At 40.4% G+C, this 15000-nt stretch overlaps 1 protein-coding gene across 5 annotated transcripts in view; it reads right to left on the reverse strand.

Annotated features, from left to right (window-relative positions):
• LOC123504666 overlaps positions 1–15000 on the reverse strand; it is a 156727-nt gene that overhangs the window by 117709 nt on the left and 24018 nt on the right. For 3 of the 5 annotated variants that reach the window (XM_045255428.1, XM_045255423.1, XM_045255425.1), the window contains exon 2: positions 6655–6690. The exons of 1 other annotated variant lie outside the window; for it this stretch is intronic. The gene's annotated coding sequence lies outside the window, so the exon portion shown is untranslated. Of the gene's footprint in view, positions 1–1823; positions 1960–6654; positions 6691–15000 lie in introns of those variants that run through there. One more of the 5 variants, XM_045255426.1, reaches the window with a different exon arrangement.

A 15000-nucleotide genomic window follows, 5' to 3' on the forward strand; every position in this document is an offset into this window, starting at 1 on the left:
AAGATTGAAGAAGGAAGATTGATAAAACGACATCATGACACTGAAACTGGTTGACAGGTAGAAAGGAGGTCATTGTGGGGGGAAGACAAGACAGTGCCAAGCAACTCCCTTTTTTTTTTATTTTTGTACCTATGCCACACTTGCTGCACAAACAACAACAACAACAACAACAACAACAACAACAAGATCAAAAACAAGAACAAGAACAAGAAGAGGAAGAAGATGAAGAAGAAGAAAAAAAGGGATAAGAAGAAGAAAAGAAGAAGAAGAAGAAGAAGAAGAAGAAGAAGAAGAAGAAGAAGAAGAAGAAGAAGAAGAAGAAGAAGAAGAAGAAGAAGAAGAAGAAGAAGAAGAAGAAGATAAGAAGAAGAAGAAGAAGAAGAAGAAGAAGAAGAAAAGCAAGAACAAGAACAAGAACGAGAACAAGAACAAGAACAAGAAAGAATAACAATAACAACAATAACAACAACAACAACAACAACAACAACAACAAAAAACAACAAAAACAAAAACAGGAACAAGAAGAAAAAGACGAAGAAAGGGAGGAGAAGGAGGAGGAGGAGGAGAATCCAACATCACCACCATCACCACCACCACCACCATCACAACAACAACAACAACAACAACAACAACAATCCATAACATAATTTGCCTCGTTAGCCCGTCTGTATTCACCCGTCAGTTAATTGATTCTTAAGAGTATCACAATCATTAAAAAGGAAGAAATATTAAAAGATCCATTAACCAACCCAGTCACCTTAGCGTTTCCTTCACTATTCCTCTGAGATTGTACACGTGCATGACTGGAGAGAGAAGAGAACACTAATAAAGACTAATAAAACACAAGAGGAGACGTTAGATAAGGCAGAGATAGAGGACATGAAGAGAAAGAGACTGAAACATGGAAAAAAAGAGAGGGAGAAGAGAAGTCATCATTAAAGGTCAAGATAAGAGAAGAGAAACAGTGAGCAGCGTGTAAAAGGTCACGAGATGAGATTACAAAAGAGACGATGATTAAAGGCAAAATATTGGTAGGGAGGAAACCTGATCAGCACAGGGAAGACATGATGATAGTAATAATAATAAGGATAAGATTGAAGACAGTGATGTAAGGGACGGAAGTGATGAAGATGATAATAATAATAATGATGAACAAGAAACGACAGGATCATAATCACTACTTTCTGTTCACGTCAGTTTATGATACCACACCTAGCTCATATAAGGGCCATGAGGTGTCCTTCCTTTATGTTCCTTTGTGCTGCAGTACTGTACACCGAATTCCAAACATATCTCCACTTCAAACATTAATTACCTTCAAAACTAATAAAACTAATCAACGCGCAACCAACTTCAAAAAATCAACAAATATATGAATAAACAAACGGATCTATGTGTGCACTGTGATAGCTTGCACTGTGAACTACTGGGTATTTCTACATTGTCTACAGCCTACCCCCCCAAGTAAGTAAGTATATATGACACTGTGAACATTACTGGCATACATTACCGTATTCAAAGCCAAGAAACTGCTGATAACATAGTGTACCTTACTCCCCAAGTGCATGCATACAACCATGAACAGAAACACGGAAAATACTGTACATATATTCCTCGTCTTCAGCGCTCTTCCCCTCAATCATACAGGGTCGCTAATCCTCAACAGCCTTCTCACAAAGCACTGTCCTCAACTTTCCTCTGATCAGACCTCTTGTTTTCTCTCAAATCGTCTATAATGCAGTTCTGTCATCACCAACGTCCTAAATATATTCCTACATTAACTCACCTATTAGTCCTAAACACGTGTCACAGCCGCTGCTTACCTATAGACGAAACCAGGTTCTTGGAGTTCCAGATGAGCAAACTAAGGCGGCCATGTGTAGGGGTAGAAATGTCCCCGACCTTCATGTAATTACGGCGTGTGAACAGCCTGAGCACAAACTCACACACACACGCAAAGCCACCACGTCCGTTCTGAGTCACGGCGGTTAGCGTAATATCCCTTTCCTTAGCCAGCATGCCCGGATATACAGACGATAAGTGCAACAGTCACTTCATTACCGCCATGTGATATTAGATTGGCGATAAAAGCAAACTTGCCCTTTTCACTGATCTCTTATGCTAGTTCCTTCATCATCATCCCTTGTACACTCATGCAGTTATAAGGCGGAGGTATTCGTCGTTGTGCAATGCCTTACTTCTCTGCTTGGTGGTGATGAAATTCGACTGCTAGAGAGACAGAAATAGAGGAGGTCACGTTAACAGCCAAAACTTTTCTCTTCCACTTGCAGACTCCAGAGAACAATCCTTTCTATTGGGGTTTTCAGAGAGAGAGAGAGAGAGAGAGAGAGAGAGAGAGAGAGAGAAACCCCATTTTGTCAACTTGTCATCCAGCGTCGCGTCGGGACCTTTAAAAAGCGATAAGATAAACAACAGCAAATGTCCCCACCGCCTCCACATTCACAATTCTCTCTCTCTCTCTCTCTCTCTCTCTCTCTCTCTCTCTCTCTCTCTCTCTCTCTCTCTCTCTACTATCCCTCCACTTGTCCTTCCCATCCCTGTCACCTTTATACCAAATAGGAACTCGGCGAAGAAGGTAGGGCCGGCATGTCTCCCAAACCAAGGAACAAAATAACAATTGCTCACATTAATGCCCAAAGCTTGTTAGGTTGCAAAGAAGAGATAGAGCTCCTTGTAAGGGAAAAGGAACTAGATGTACTATGTATTAGTGAGACATGGTTGTGTAACGATTTTCCTGACGATTATATATACATACCCGAATACAAAGTGTACAGATGCGATAAAGGTAGGGGAGGAGGTGTTTGTATATATATCAGAGATGTATTTACGGTAGTTCCACTCGAAATCGACATTGTAAGAGCGCAAGGTGTTGAGGACGTGTGGGTGACAGTGCAGAGCAGCAAGTTTCCCAGTGTTATAATTGGCTGCCTGTACCGACACCCAAAAGCTCGCTGTGAATCTTATGACTATATAACGGATGTTATTAGATATGTTAGCTTAAAAGATAAGCCATTTTATATTTTAGGAGATTTTAATGACAATGTTTTATGTGATAATAGTAAGATGAAGCAAATTATCTTTAACACCAAATTGACACAGGTAATTAGTAAACCCACGAGAATCACCCCCACTTCTGCCACCCTCATAGACTTAATAGTTACCAATAAGACCCAGTCCATATTACACACAGACACAATGCCGTGTCCTGTTGGCGACCACGAGCTCATCAGCGTGACTGTAAACTTAAAAAAGACAAAGCGTCCACCTGTAGTAAAAACATTTCGCGATCTAACATCTTACTCATCTGAAACAATATGCGATTTACTAAGTCAAGAAACTCAAACGTTGAATAATATATTCATAACAGACAATGTTGACACCCAAGTCAATATATTTACAAGCATTTTCAATAACTGTTTAAACAAGTGTGCTCCTCTCGTCACAAGAGAAGTGAGAAGGCCCTTCGCCCCCTGGATGAACGAGCACTTACGAGCACTGATGCACGAGCGAGATGCAGCACAAATAAATCTTAAAAATGACAGGTCTAACGTAAACCTACAGTCCACGTATAAGGAACTTAAAAAAGAAGTGAAAATGTCAATAAAAAAATCTAAATCAGAGTATTACAGCAACAAGCTTGAGAGCAACAGAGGGAATAGTGCTGCCACGTGGAAAATATTAAACCAGGTTATCTCCAAAGATATATGCAAAGCTACGCTAGAAATTGATAAAGATGAGGAAACACTGAGAAAGAAAGTGGAAAGTTTCAATAAATTTCTTTGCTAATGTTGGGAAAATTACCTTTGAAAAACACACCAAAATAGCGAGCATAATCAGAATGTGCCTGTACCCAACAACAATAACACCAGCGGTCCATCCTGTAGCATGTTTAGACCTCAGCCAACTGACAGCAATACCATTATATTGATAATAAAACATTTAAAAAACACTTCTTCTTGTGGCTCTGATAATATCTCACTTCGATTTATAAAAGAATCACTGCCTATAATTATTCCGTATCTTACATGTATAATTAATTCGTCAATTGCAACAGGAAATTTCCCAGAATCTTGGAAACACGCTTTAGTAGTACCCATTTTTAAAACAGGAGACGCTATGGAACCGAAAAACTATAGACCCATATCACTTCTTCCAATTATCTCAAAAGTTCTTGAAAAGGTTATTGCTGCTCAACTCACCTCACACCTTGAAAGCAATCACCTCCTCAGTGATACGCAACATGGCTTCAGACCTAAGCTTTCTACAGAAAGCGCTCTGCTTACTCTGTCCAATTCACTATTCGATACTATTGACAGGAGAAACATTTCATTAGTAACGCTGTGTGACTTATCAAAAGCTTTCGACAGCGTTAATCATGAAATATTATTAAGGAAACTAAGAATGTTAAGAGTCGATTCCTTTTGGTTCCAAAGCTACCTTCTCAAAAGAACTCAGTCAGTCAAAATTGGTAAACATATTTCTAATAAACTTGAAGTTGCTTATGGTGTTCCTCAAGGATCAGTGCTCGGTCCAATATTGTTTTCTATATTTGTAAATGACCTCTCGCAGCACATCCCCGACTGCCAGGTCATACAGTACGCAGATGACACGCAGCTCATCCACACTGGAGAAGTAGCGAATATTCAAGATCTCGTTCACAGGGAGAAGTGGCTCTGTCTCAAGCTAAGGCATATTTTCACATGAATGGTTTGCTGCTCAACACGACAAAGACACAATGCATGTTTGTCGGCAGCAGAGGTCTTATATCTCAGATCCCACCTGACACGTGCCTACAAGTAGATCACACTAACATACTCCCCAGCAGTTCCCTTAAAAACTTGGGTGTATACTTTGATTCCACATGACTTTTAATACTCATATCAATAAAATAAATAAGAAAATTTTTAGCACAATTTTGTACATAAATAAGAGTAAGGACTGTTTTAATAGGAGGACGAGAACTACTCTCATGAACACGTTAGTGCTAAGCATAATTAATTATGGAATAAAGATTTGGGGAACTGCAAATATCACTCATACACAACAAGTGCAAAAACTTCAAAACTTTGCAGCGAAAGTTGCACTAGGCAACGGTGCTAAATTTGATCACGCTACACCTTTTTTAAGAGAATGTGGCTGGCTAAAAGTACACCAAAAATACAAATACGAATTAGGTATCATTATGTACAACATTATTCATGGTAATATTCCTACCTATTTATTCCCCATGCCGAAAGTGAGTGAGGTGTGTAGTGTCCCCACCAGACAACAGCACAACATGTATGAACCAAAGACTAACACCTGTACTGGAGCGAGATCACTACTGGCTGCTGGACCAAGATTCTGGAACAGCCTTCCTCCTCATATAAGGAATGCACCCTCCATTAGAACTTATAAAAAACTACTGCACACTTATCTATTCAACAAACAATTCAGTGTGTAAACCACCAGCACAACTTTCTTACATGGACTTTTATATTTCGCAATGTGAGGGGCAAATTTAACTTATTATATGCTGACTTACGATTTTTTAATCTTTTATCTGTTGTTATTTTATTTTTATCTGTTATTTTACTTACATTTTATTCTTTGTATTTTACATTTTAGCATCTATTTTAACCATAATTTTATCTTCGTAATAACGTGCACCAGTCATGAGATGGTGTGAAGACAAAATGTAGATTATGTATCAGAGTGGACATGACTGCACTCAAATTGAATGTCTTAATCTGTTATATGTACGTAAGAATAACCATTGTATAATGGAATAAATATCTGATTCTGATTCTGATTCTGATTCTTACCAGAGCAATATGACCCTGCTGGTCCCAGCCATTAAACTGATCAATCACTCCCCTTAATACCAATAATACTCCTCACTTACCGCTCTTCCTCATTCCTATTAATATCCCTCACCTCTCCTCTCCCTCTCTCTCTCTCTCTCTCTCTCTCTCTCTCTCTCTCGTCTCTCGCTTCTGAGTGACACACGGCACAAAAGGGCAACGAGATATCAGCTGCTCAATCTGATCTTAGCCGCGCAGTCAACCTCAACGGGATCGAGGGACGGAAGGAGTCTGTGTGTGTGTGTGTGTGTGTGTGTGTGTGTGTGTGTGTGTGTGTGTGTGTGTGTGTGTGTGTGTGTGTTTGTTTATGCATGACTTTTTTTCATACTTCAGATTTTTTGCAGCATTTTTGTTGTTGTTGTTGTTGTTGTTGTTGTTATTCTTATTCATTATCTTCTTTTTCTTTGTCTCTTGCTTCTTTTTAGTTGTTTGTTTTTAGTATTCTATTTCTACTTTACGCTTTTAATTTCTTCTGTAGGCAATAAATAAACATGTATTTCTATTTGTGATTGTGTGTGTGTGTGTGTGTGTGTGTGTGTGTGTGTGTGTGTGTGTGTGTGTGTGTGTGTGTGTGTGTGTGTGCTTGTACGTATGCGTGCGTGTGAGTGAATAAAGATGCGTAATGCAGACAAACTACTAAAACATGAAATCACAACATCACACTCTCAACACAGTATAGAAAACCCTTAACTAGTACGCACGTGTGAGGAGAAAAAAGACAGCAGCATCACCATCACCACCAGCAGGTATTGCACACGTAGTACAGGTAGTGGTGCGCTCGGCTACTCACCTTAATTAACTGCAAGCCGAGAAGTCACTCCCAGAACTGCAAAGGGGAGAGAAAAGAGAAAGTGAGTGCATGAAGAAAGGAACTGGACGGTGGGAAGAGGGAGGGAGAGGTAGAGAGAGAAGAGGATGAGCAGACAGCAGCGGCAGTAGAAGGAGGAGGAGCAGGATGAAGACAGCGGTGATTTGATGACGTCCACCTGTCAGTCTGAAGCAACGCAGCGTGGGAAGAAAAGAATTACGTTGACTGTGAGGGTCTTGTATGGGTCTTGCTGTCCGTTGTGCGTGGAGGAAACAGGAGGAGAAAGAGAAGGAGGGGGAGGAGGAGGTGGAGGAGAAGATTACATGGGACAACCAAACAGGAAAAGACAATTAAACCCTTACATGTCTGTTTGGAAGCTAATTTTAACTACTTGGGTAAGGGAAATTATACCACGGCAGAGGAGGAGGAGGAGAAGGAGCAGGAGAAAGAGGAATGCAACACAAAGGGTGGAGAAAGCTGAAGGGAGTAAAAAGGAATAATGGAAAAGTAATTAAGTGATATATATTCTTGCAGCATACATGGAAAATAAATGGGTGGAAATGCGAAACGAGGAAGATGCAGTTTTGATAAATAGAAGGATGAGGGGATAGAGGAATATGATAGTAACAACAACAACAATAACAACAACAACAACAATAACAAACGAAAGAAAGAAAGGAAGACGAAAACACTAAGAAAAATCGAGAAAGAAGAAGCAAAAGAACAACGAGGAGGAGAAAGAGGAGGAGAAGGATAAGAGAAGAAAAATAAGAGGGAAGAGGAAAAGTCTAACATCAACTACTTCAAATAATTTAACCCACGCACTTCTTATTACTTTATCAGCATTAGAGCACCACACACCACCAGCCAACAAACCCACCCAGGCCAGCTCAGCCCAGCCCTGCAAGCCCGACCCTCAGTCATGGCCCTTTTGATCCTACCGCTCGTGATGAAACAAACACACACACACACATACGTCAGCAGCGACAAGAGGAGGAGTAAGAGGGACGAGAGAAAAGGGGTAGAGTAAAGACAAGGCCATAAAAGGAACCATTACGCTATGTGATGATGTGTAATTGTGTGTAATAGTAATAATAGTGTATGATGAAGGAAGAGTCTTGCTTCAGACTTACTGTACGTGGTGTTACAAGTGGCTGTGTGTATGGAAGGAGAGAGAGAGAGAGAGAGAGAGAGAGAGAGAGAGAGAGAGAGAGAGTAATCACTATATCCTTTAGAAAATAATCGTCGTTCTCTCTCTCTCTCTCTCTCTCTCTCTCTCTCTCTCTCTCTCTCTCTCTCTCAGCATGCATCACCATGTGTCTGGTCCCTTAGGCCTCTCAACACTCACATTCCTGGCAGCTCTTATAGGCCTGAGTGTGACTTTCCTCTCTTTTCTCTTCTCTCTCCTACGTCTTTTGTATCCGTCTATTTATTATTCCTGCTGTCGGTCGCCCGTGACTCATCCATCAACATCCATCTTATTTCTTCTCCTACTCATCCTCTTATTCCTACCCCTCCTCCTCCTCCTCCTCCTCGTCCTCCTTCTATTCTGACACGTACGTACCTTCCCTCTGCTTTCACGCGTCCCAGGCCTACTCTGCCTCGGGGCCTAAAGAGGGTGTACTATTATACTCGTTTTATGGTCCTAACCTTTTGACTCTTAATGACTTAACCTAACATACCGTGACATAAATTTGTCTTGCCTTACCTCACTTTACCTGACTTAATTCAACCTAGTATAACAACATTTCAGGTGCTAAAATGTGCGAAATATTTCATCACTCGTTTTTGCTTTAATGATAGTCAATTAAATTATATTCAAAAGTCACACCATATCATTTGTTTAAGCTAACGTATTCAGAAGAAATAGTTTATGTAGTGCGTGGGATCAGGACCCAAGTAAAAGTTTTTTGGAGCCATTGTTAAGGTGAAAACAAGAGCCGCTCGTTATGTATACGGTGAGGGTGACAATTCCTCCACGCGGATACATTTACAAGTTACACTGAGGAACATGAAGGAATAAAAAAAAAAAAGATTCGTCGGTCCTTGTGAGACTGCTCGTGGTAAAATGCTCTATCTAATCTAAAGTGTGACAGGATACGAGAGGTTACAGTTTTAATGTTACAAGAGATAAGTCGACTATGAATTAAGATTAAATTTGTCCTAGGTGAAAAAAAAAATCCCGGATTCGTTTATCATTAAATGCACACTCGGAGTAGGATTTGAGAGATTCATATTGAAAAGAGAAAGAAAATATCTATATGACAATACACACCAATCTATTTCTTTCCTCCTGAGAGCAGCAAACCTTGACTACATTTGTAATAGCACGAAGCTAAATGGTTTTCATATGATAGAAATTTGAGTACTATTAAAATTACCAAATCTATGCATACACACAGTCATTTTATTGTGTTTCACTCACCTAAAAATTATTTCAGCTTACAAGGTGAGTAACGCGAAAGCTTGGTTGTACACAAATAAGGCTCCCCATTCAGAAACTCACAGCAAGTTTTAGTGTTACAACGGAAGCATATCTACGTCAAGACCAGTACAACCCTTTTCTTCTCTTGTGTGTGTGTGTGTGTGTGTGTGTGTGTGTGTGTGTATTCTCAACCACAAATAAAGAAAAGTGTATCATTAACCTAAAAAAATATATATATTACAAAATCCAAATACTTGAAAGAAAAAAGAAAAGGAAATCACATCCTATCTGTACACAATTTTTTTTTTTTTGTCATTTCCGGATCATATTGAGCATTCATTCAGTTATTCGGTTATAATGACGAGTAAAAGCGAATTTGTCACTCGAAAATCTTACTTTAAGTCTGAGTATTGGAAGATAAGACTTTACACTCATTCACAGTAACAATTGCGTGTTTTCTCCTGGTATCAGTGAACGTATAGAGCAACTTAATCATGAAATAAATATCCTTTCGTTCTTTGAGAAGATACCATAGCATGTCTGAACAGCGGAAGCAAAAAATAGGTACAACATAACCCACCCACGGAAAGCGATATTCTTACTTCCAGCTTCCCTGGCCCACTCAGTCACACGCTCAACAGCTGACCACAGACGAGAGAGAAAAACACTTGGGCCAAACCGGCACGCCCGCCCAGCACGGACAAAAAAAGAAAGAGGCACAAAGTACTTTTCATTTTCACACAAAAGGCAAATCATCGCGCACTTTCACCCTCCACCCTCGTCTCCTCTTCCTCCTCCTCCTCCTCTTCCCTCATTAGCAGCACAACGGCTAAGAATAACAATACACAGACAGATAATGGAGTTAGGAGGAGGAGGAGGAGGAATAGGAGGGTGAAGACGAGAGAAAGACAAAGGTGAGAAGGAAACAAGAATAAAACCAACGAAACGAAGAAGAGCAAGAACAGGAACAAGGAGAACAAAAATGAATTATAAAACAAAGGAAACTACAAAACGATCACAAAAGCTGACAATAAATGGTGTGAAGACGATCAGGTAAAATAGATATTGATGAAATAAGAAGATTACAAAAAAAAATAAAAATATCTTGCCGTGGCCTACATACATGCAAGGAAGGAGGGAAGAAGGAGGATCTAATGTGACTCTAAGACTAACTCAAGGAAAGGACTGTCGTAAGAACCAACACAAGACTGACGGGAGAGAGACATAATCCGTGACTCTAATTGACACACACACACACACACACACACACAATACAGTACTAAGTGGCCTCTTGCCCAACGCACAAGGCGGGGTAAGAGGAGGGGAAAAGAGGGTTGAATGGGCAGTGAAAGAGGCAAGGGCAAGTTTCGTGGTATGTACTGGGTGATGAAACGCTTGGGAAGAAGAAGAAGAAGATAATGATGATGATGATGATGATGATGATAAAAGAAGAAGAAAAAGAAGAAGAAGAAGAAGAAGAAGAAGAAGAAGAAGAAGAAGAAGAAGAAGAAGAAGAAGAAGAAGAAGAAGTAGTAGTAATAGTAGTAAGAAAGTAGTAAGAAGAAGAAGAAGAAGAAGAAGAAGAAGAAGAAGAAGAAGAAGAAGAAGAAGAAGAAGAAGAAGAAGAAGAAGAAGAAAAAAAAGAAGAAGAAGAAGAAGAAGAAGAAGAAGAAGAAGAAGAAGATGATGATCCTATGGATAATGCTGCTGCTGCTGATGATGACGATGATGATGACAGTAAGGCCGATGCACCACCACCATACCACCACCACAACACCACTACCATAACCAACACCACCACAACGCGGGCCTTTCCTTCCTGTCAATACTACCTGGACACCACCACCACCACCACCACCACCACCACCACCACCACCACCACCACCATCACCACCACCACCACCACCACCACCATCACCACCACCACTACGAAAAACCGCTCCCTATGCATCACCTGGACCGAGAAGTAAAACAAACCAAAACACACACACACACACACACACACACACACACACACACACACACACACACACACACACACACACACACACTAAAAACAAGGAAAAAGGAGAAAAACGTTGAATCTTTCCCAGAATTACTTTGGATCTGCTTTTTTCTATCCTATATACATTTTTTTAATTATTTTTTCCATGTATTTTATTAATTTTATTGTATTATATTCGTCAATTTTTTTAGAGTGCCGTGAAGCGTGATCATTCAATCTATCTATTTATTTCAATTTTTCTTTAGACTTGGAATAAAAAAAGATGGTATAGAAATGGCGAATGAGAATCAGGAATCAGTAGCAGAGAGAGAGAGAGAGAGAGAGAGAGAGAGAGAGAGGGGAATGTGTTGGGGAGTGAAGCATTATGAATGAAGATGAAAAGAGGAAAAGAAAGTAAATGAAGTTAAGAATGTGAGGAAAAAAAAGAAATGGTTTAATGAATGTGGAACTGTAAACTGAATAATGTAAACTTGCAAATAAAAACAACAACGAAAAATAAGACAATTGCATATGAGTATAACGATGGACAATTAGAAAAAAAATATATGAAAAATAAGAAACATTTAAATATACAGATTCATTACAGAGGAATCCAATTACATATGTATAAAAAAAATAAAAAAGAAAATCCGATTGAAATTCCCTATCATTAGCGAACGATTGAGAGTGATGAGCCCTGTCAAATATTTCTCAATTAACACATTCCGATCATTAGCAATTAGAAAAGAAGTAAAAAGGGTAAATATGTAACGCAGTATTCATTCCTTCATTCCTTCACGTGCACCATTACTTGCCTGCATTCAAGAGTCAGGCAGAATGAAAGAAAATCTACAGATAAAATGTTTTGGTGATCAGTGACGAAAAAGATCAAAGCGAAATGAAAAACACGAAAAAAATATAAAAAGCAATCTGAGCTTTTTAATCCCATTCTCGTTGACAATAAAGGAAAATTAAAGCAATCACACACACACACACACACACACACACACACACACACACACACACACACACACACACACACAACACACACAAACTGAATCACACGTAACTCTGACTTTGCAAATGGAAAAAAAAATATGGAGACGCTATGAAATAAGAGTTTGATAGAGAGAGAGAGAGAGAGAGAGAGAGAGAGAGAGAGAGAGAGAGAGAGAGAGAGAGAGAGAGAGAGAGAGAGAGAGAGAGAGAGAGAGAATCGTAGACAGACAGACAGACAGGTAAAAACGACAGAACCCATATGAAGGAGATGTAGAGACGTGGTAAGAGAGAGGGAAGGAAATTGGAAGGAAGGGAGAAGGAAAAGGAGGAAGGAAGGAGGAGGAAAAAGAGAGTAAAGAAAAAAATACATTAATAAGGAAGCGAGCAAGTCCTTGGCGTAATCTAATCCAAGAGAGAGAGAGAGAGAGAGAGAGAGATAGTGTGTGTGTGTGTGTGTGTGTGTGTGTGTTTAGTTCTTCACAGTGAGAGAGAGGAAAAAGAGAAGAACTATAAATAGAGACACAGCAAGAAATGAGGAACAAGGAAAACCAAGAAATAAAAATCGAAAACATGATGATAAAACAATAACTAAAATAGAAGCCTGGGAAAATAAATATGACGAAAATTGATAAAAAAAAAGAAAGAAAAGAAAGAATACAGAAAATTAATCAAAGAGAAATATAAAACCTTGAATAAAAACATGATAATTGGGAACACGAAGATGAAAATGACAAAAGCAAGACACGAGAACTGAGCAGGAGGAGGAAGAAGAAGAAAAGGAGGAGGAGGAGGAGGAGGAGGAGGAAGAGGAGACAGGTATAAAAAAGAATAGAATAACCGTCATTGTGAGTGATTGGTTGATTGAGTGAGTGAGTGAGTGAGTGAAGAGTGAGAGGGAAAGAGGAAGGAATGGAGGAGAAAGACAGAAAAAGAAGAGAGAGAATACTTACCTCCCTCCCACGCCTCCTTCTTCTTCCCTCCCACATATTCTCTACCTCCCAATTTAACTCTATTAACCTTCAAATATTCTCTCTCTCTCTCTCTCTCTCTCTCTCTCTCTCTCTCTCTCTCTCTCTCTCTCTCTGTAACCGACTTCTCCACTCACAAAATTTAAACAACTACTCTCTTCCTCCTCCTCCTCCTCCTCCTCCTCCTCCTCCTCCTCCTCCTCTTCATGTCCGGAGGCGCTGCTGTAGTAAGTCAAGTTCACAAATCCACTTTTTGTAGCCTCTCTCTCTCTCTCTCTCTCTCTCTCTCTCTCTCTCTCTCTCTCTCTCTCTCTGGCCACCACACCCGCTCACACGCTATTCTTGGGCCGCCTAGGGTCGCTGGACGCTGGATCTCCTCTCCCCCCCCCACCCACTCACCCCGCCTGCCTGTATGTGGCTGTGTGCACCGGTCTGCATGCCTATATGTGTCTGTGGAGCTATCCTCTCTCTCTCTCTCTCTCTCTCTCTCTCTCTCTCTCTCTCTCTCTCTCTCGAAAAGCTTTGTTTCTTATTTTTATTGCTATTTCTTCTACTACTACTGCTACTACTACTGCTGTTGCTACTACTACTACTACTACTACTACTACTACTACTACTACTACTACTACTATACTACTATTACTACTGCTACTACTGCTCTCACCCCTCCCTCCCACCCTACAAAGACAATTACCGCCCCCTTTCCTGCTCCCACCTCCCCCGTCCCGCCCACATCTGTCACATCTGCCGGCATTACACCTGCCTCTAAGAACACCTGCCCAACCACAGCTCCACCACCTTCGCCACCACCACCACGTGAACAGCGCACTCACATTCAAAGCGATACACGAAACGCGGGAATCAAGGCAACACTGGCACCACATCACCAGTATTACCACCACTGACATCACTGACACCAGTTATTCCCAGCTCGTCCATCCCACATACCCACCGACTACCCCCCTTCTTCCCGCCCCTAGTGCATTCCAAGCAACACTACATGATCACTACCACCCTGACCACTAGTAAGATTACCACCACCACTACTAACATCATCTGACGTCACTGTTGCCTTCCTTTTGGGTTCATGGATGCCCCGGACTGGGTACACGCGCGGACACACACACACACACACACACACACACACACACACACACACACACACACACACACACACACACACACACATTCTTACTTCTTTTCGAGCATACTTTCCCTCCCAAAGAATAGTAATGAGATACATTTAGGAGTCAAGTCGCATATTTTTCATCACATAACTTTCACTGCGAGTATGAAATAACAGAGGTACTTGGGCGGGCGGTTTTCTCCGTTTAAAAAGAAAAAAAAGGTAAGAAGAAAAATTCCAGCGATCAAGTATATGTTATTGATGTTAGACAAGGTGTGGAGGCAAGGCATGTGATTGGAATGTGGTTGTGAAAGGATAGGATGAAGCAGAGCAGAGATAAGAAAAAAATGGAAAGTACAGCACGATACCATCCTTTGTTTTCTTTCATCGCAATATTAATTCTGTTACCATTACAGTTATAACATCTGCACTCTTACTGTTATCCTAAACTGCAGGCATGTCACCCCAAGGCGAAGCATCATTCTACGTGGTAATAAGTAAAAACCTATAAAAACGAGGACAAGGACAGACACAAAATGGTCATGTTCTGAGGCGCTTCTGTACCACACTCCTACTATTTACCTGCAAAAGGCTCTAGTCTGGGTAAACGTACGTAAATAGTTTTTTTTTTTAAGAGTATTTTATTACGATTTTAGTAACTGATTGACAACATTTATTCATTACTAACAGATGTAGCACTCTTGAGAACTCGGCTGGTCATTATTGTGGTCTTTAAACACAATCATGATGAGAGAGCAGAGCGTTTCAGAATAAGTGCCAAACTCCTGTCCCGAGACGACCCCTGCAGGAGGCGACCGGTCAGCTG

Source organism: Portunus trituberculatus, chromosome 16, assembly GCF_017591435.1.
Source record: "Portunus trituberculatus isolate SZX2019 chromosome 16, ASM1759143v1, whole genome shotgun sequence".
NCBI classification, from domain to species: domain Eukaryota; kingdom Metazoa; phylum Arthropoda; class Malacostraca; order Decapoda; family Portunidae; genus Portunus; species Portunus trituberculatus.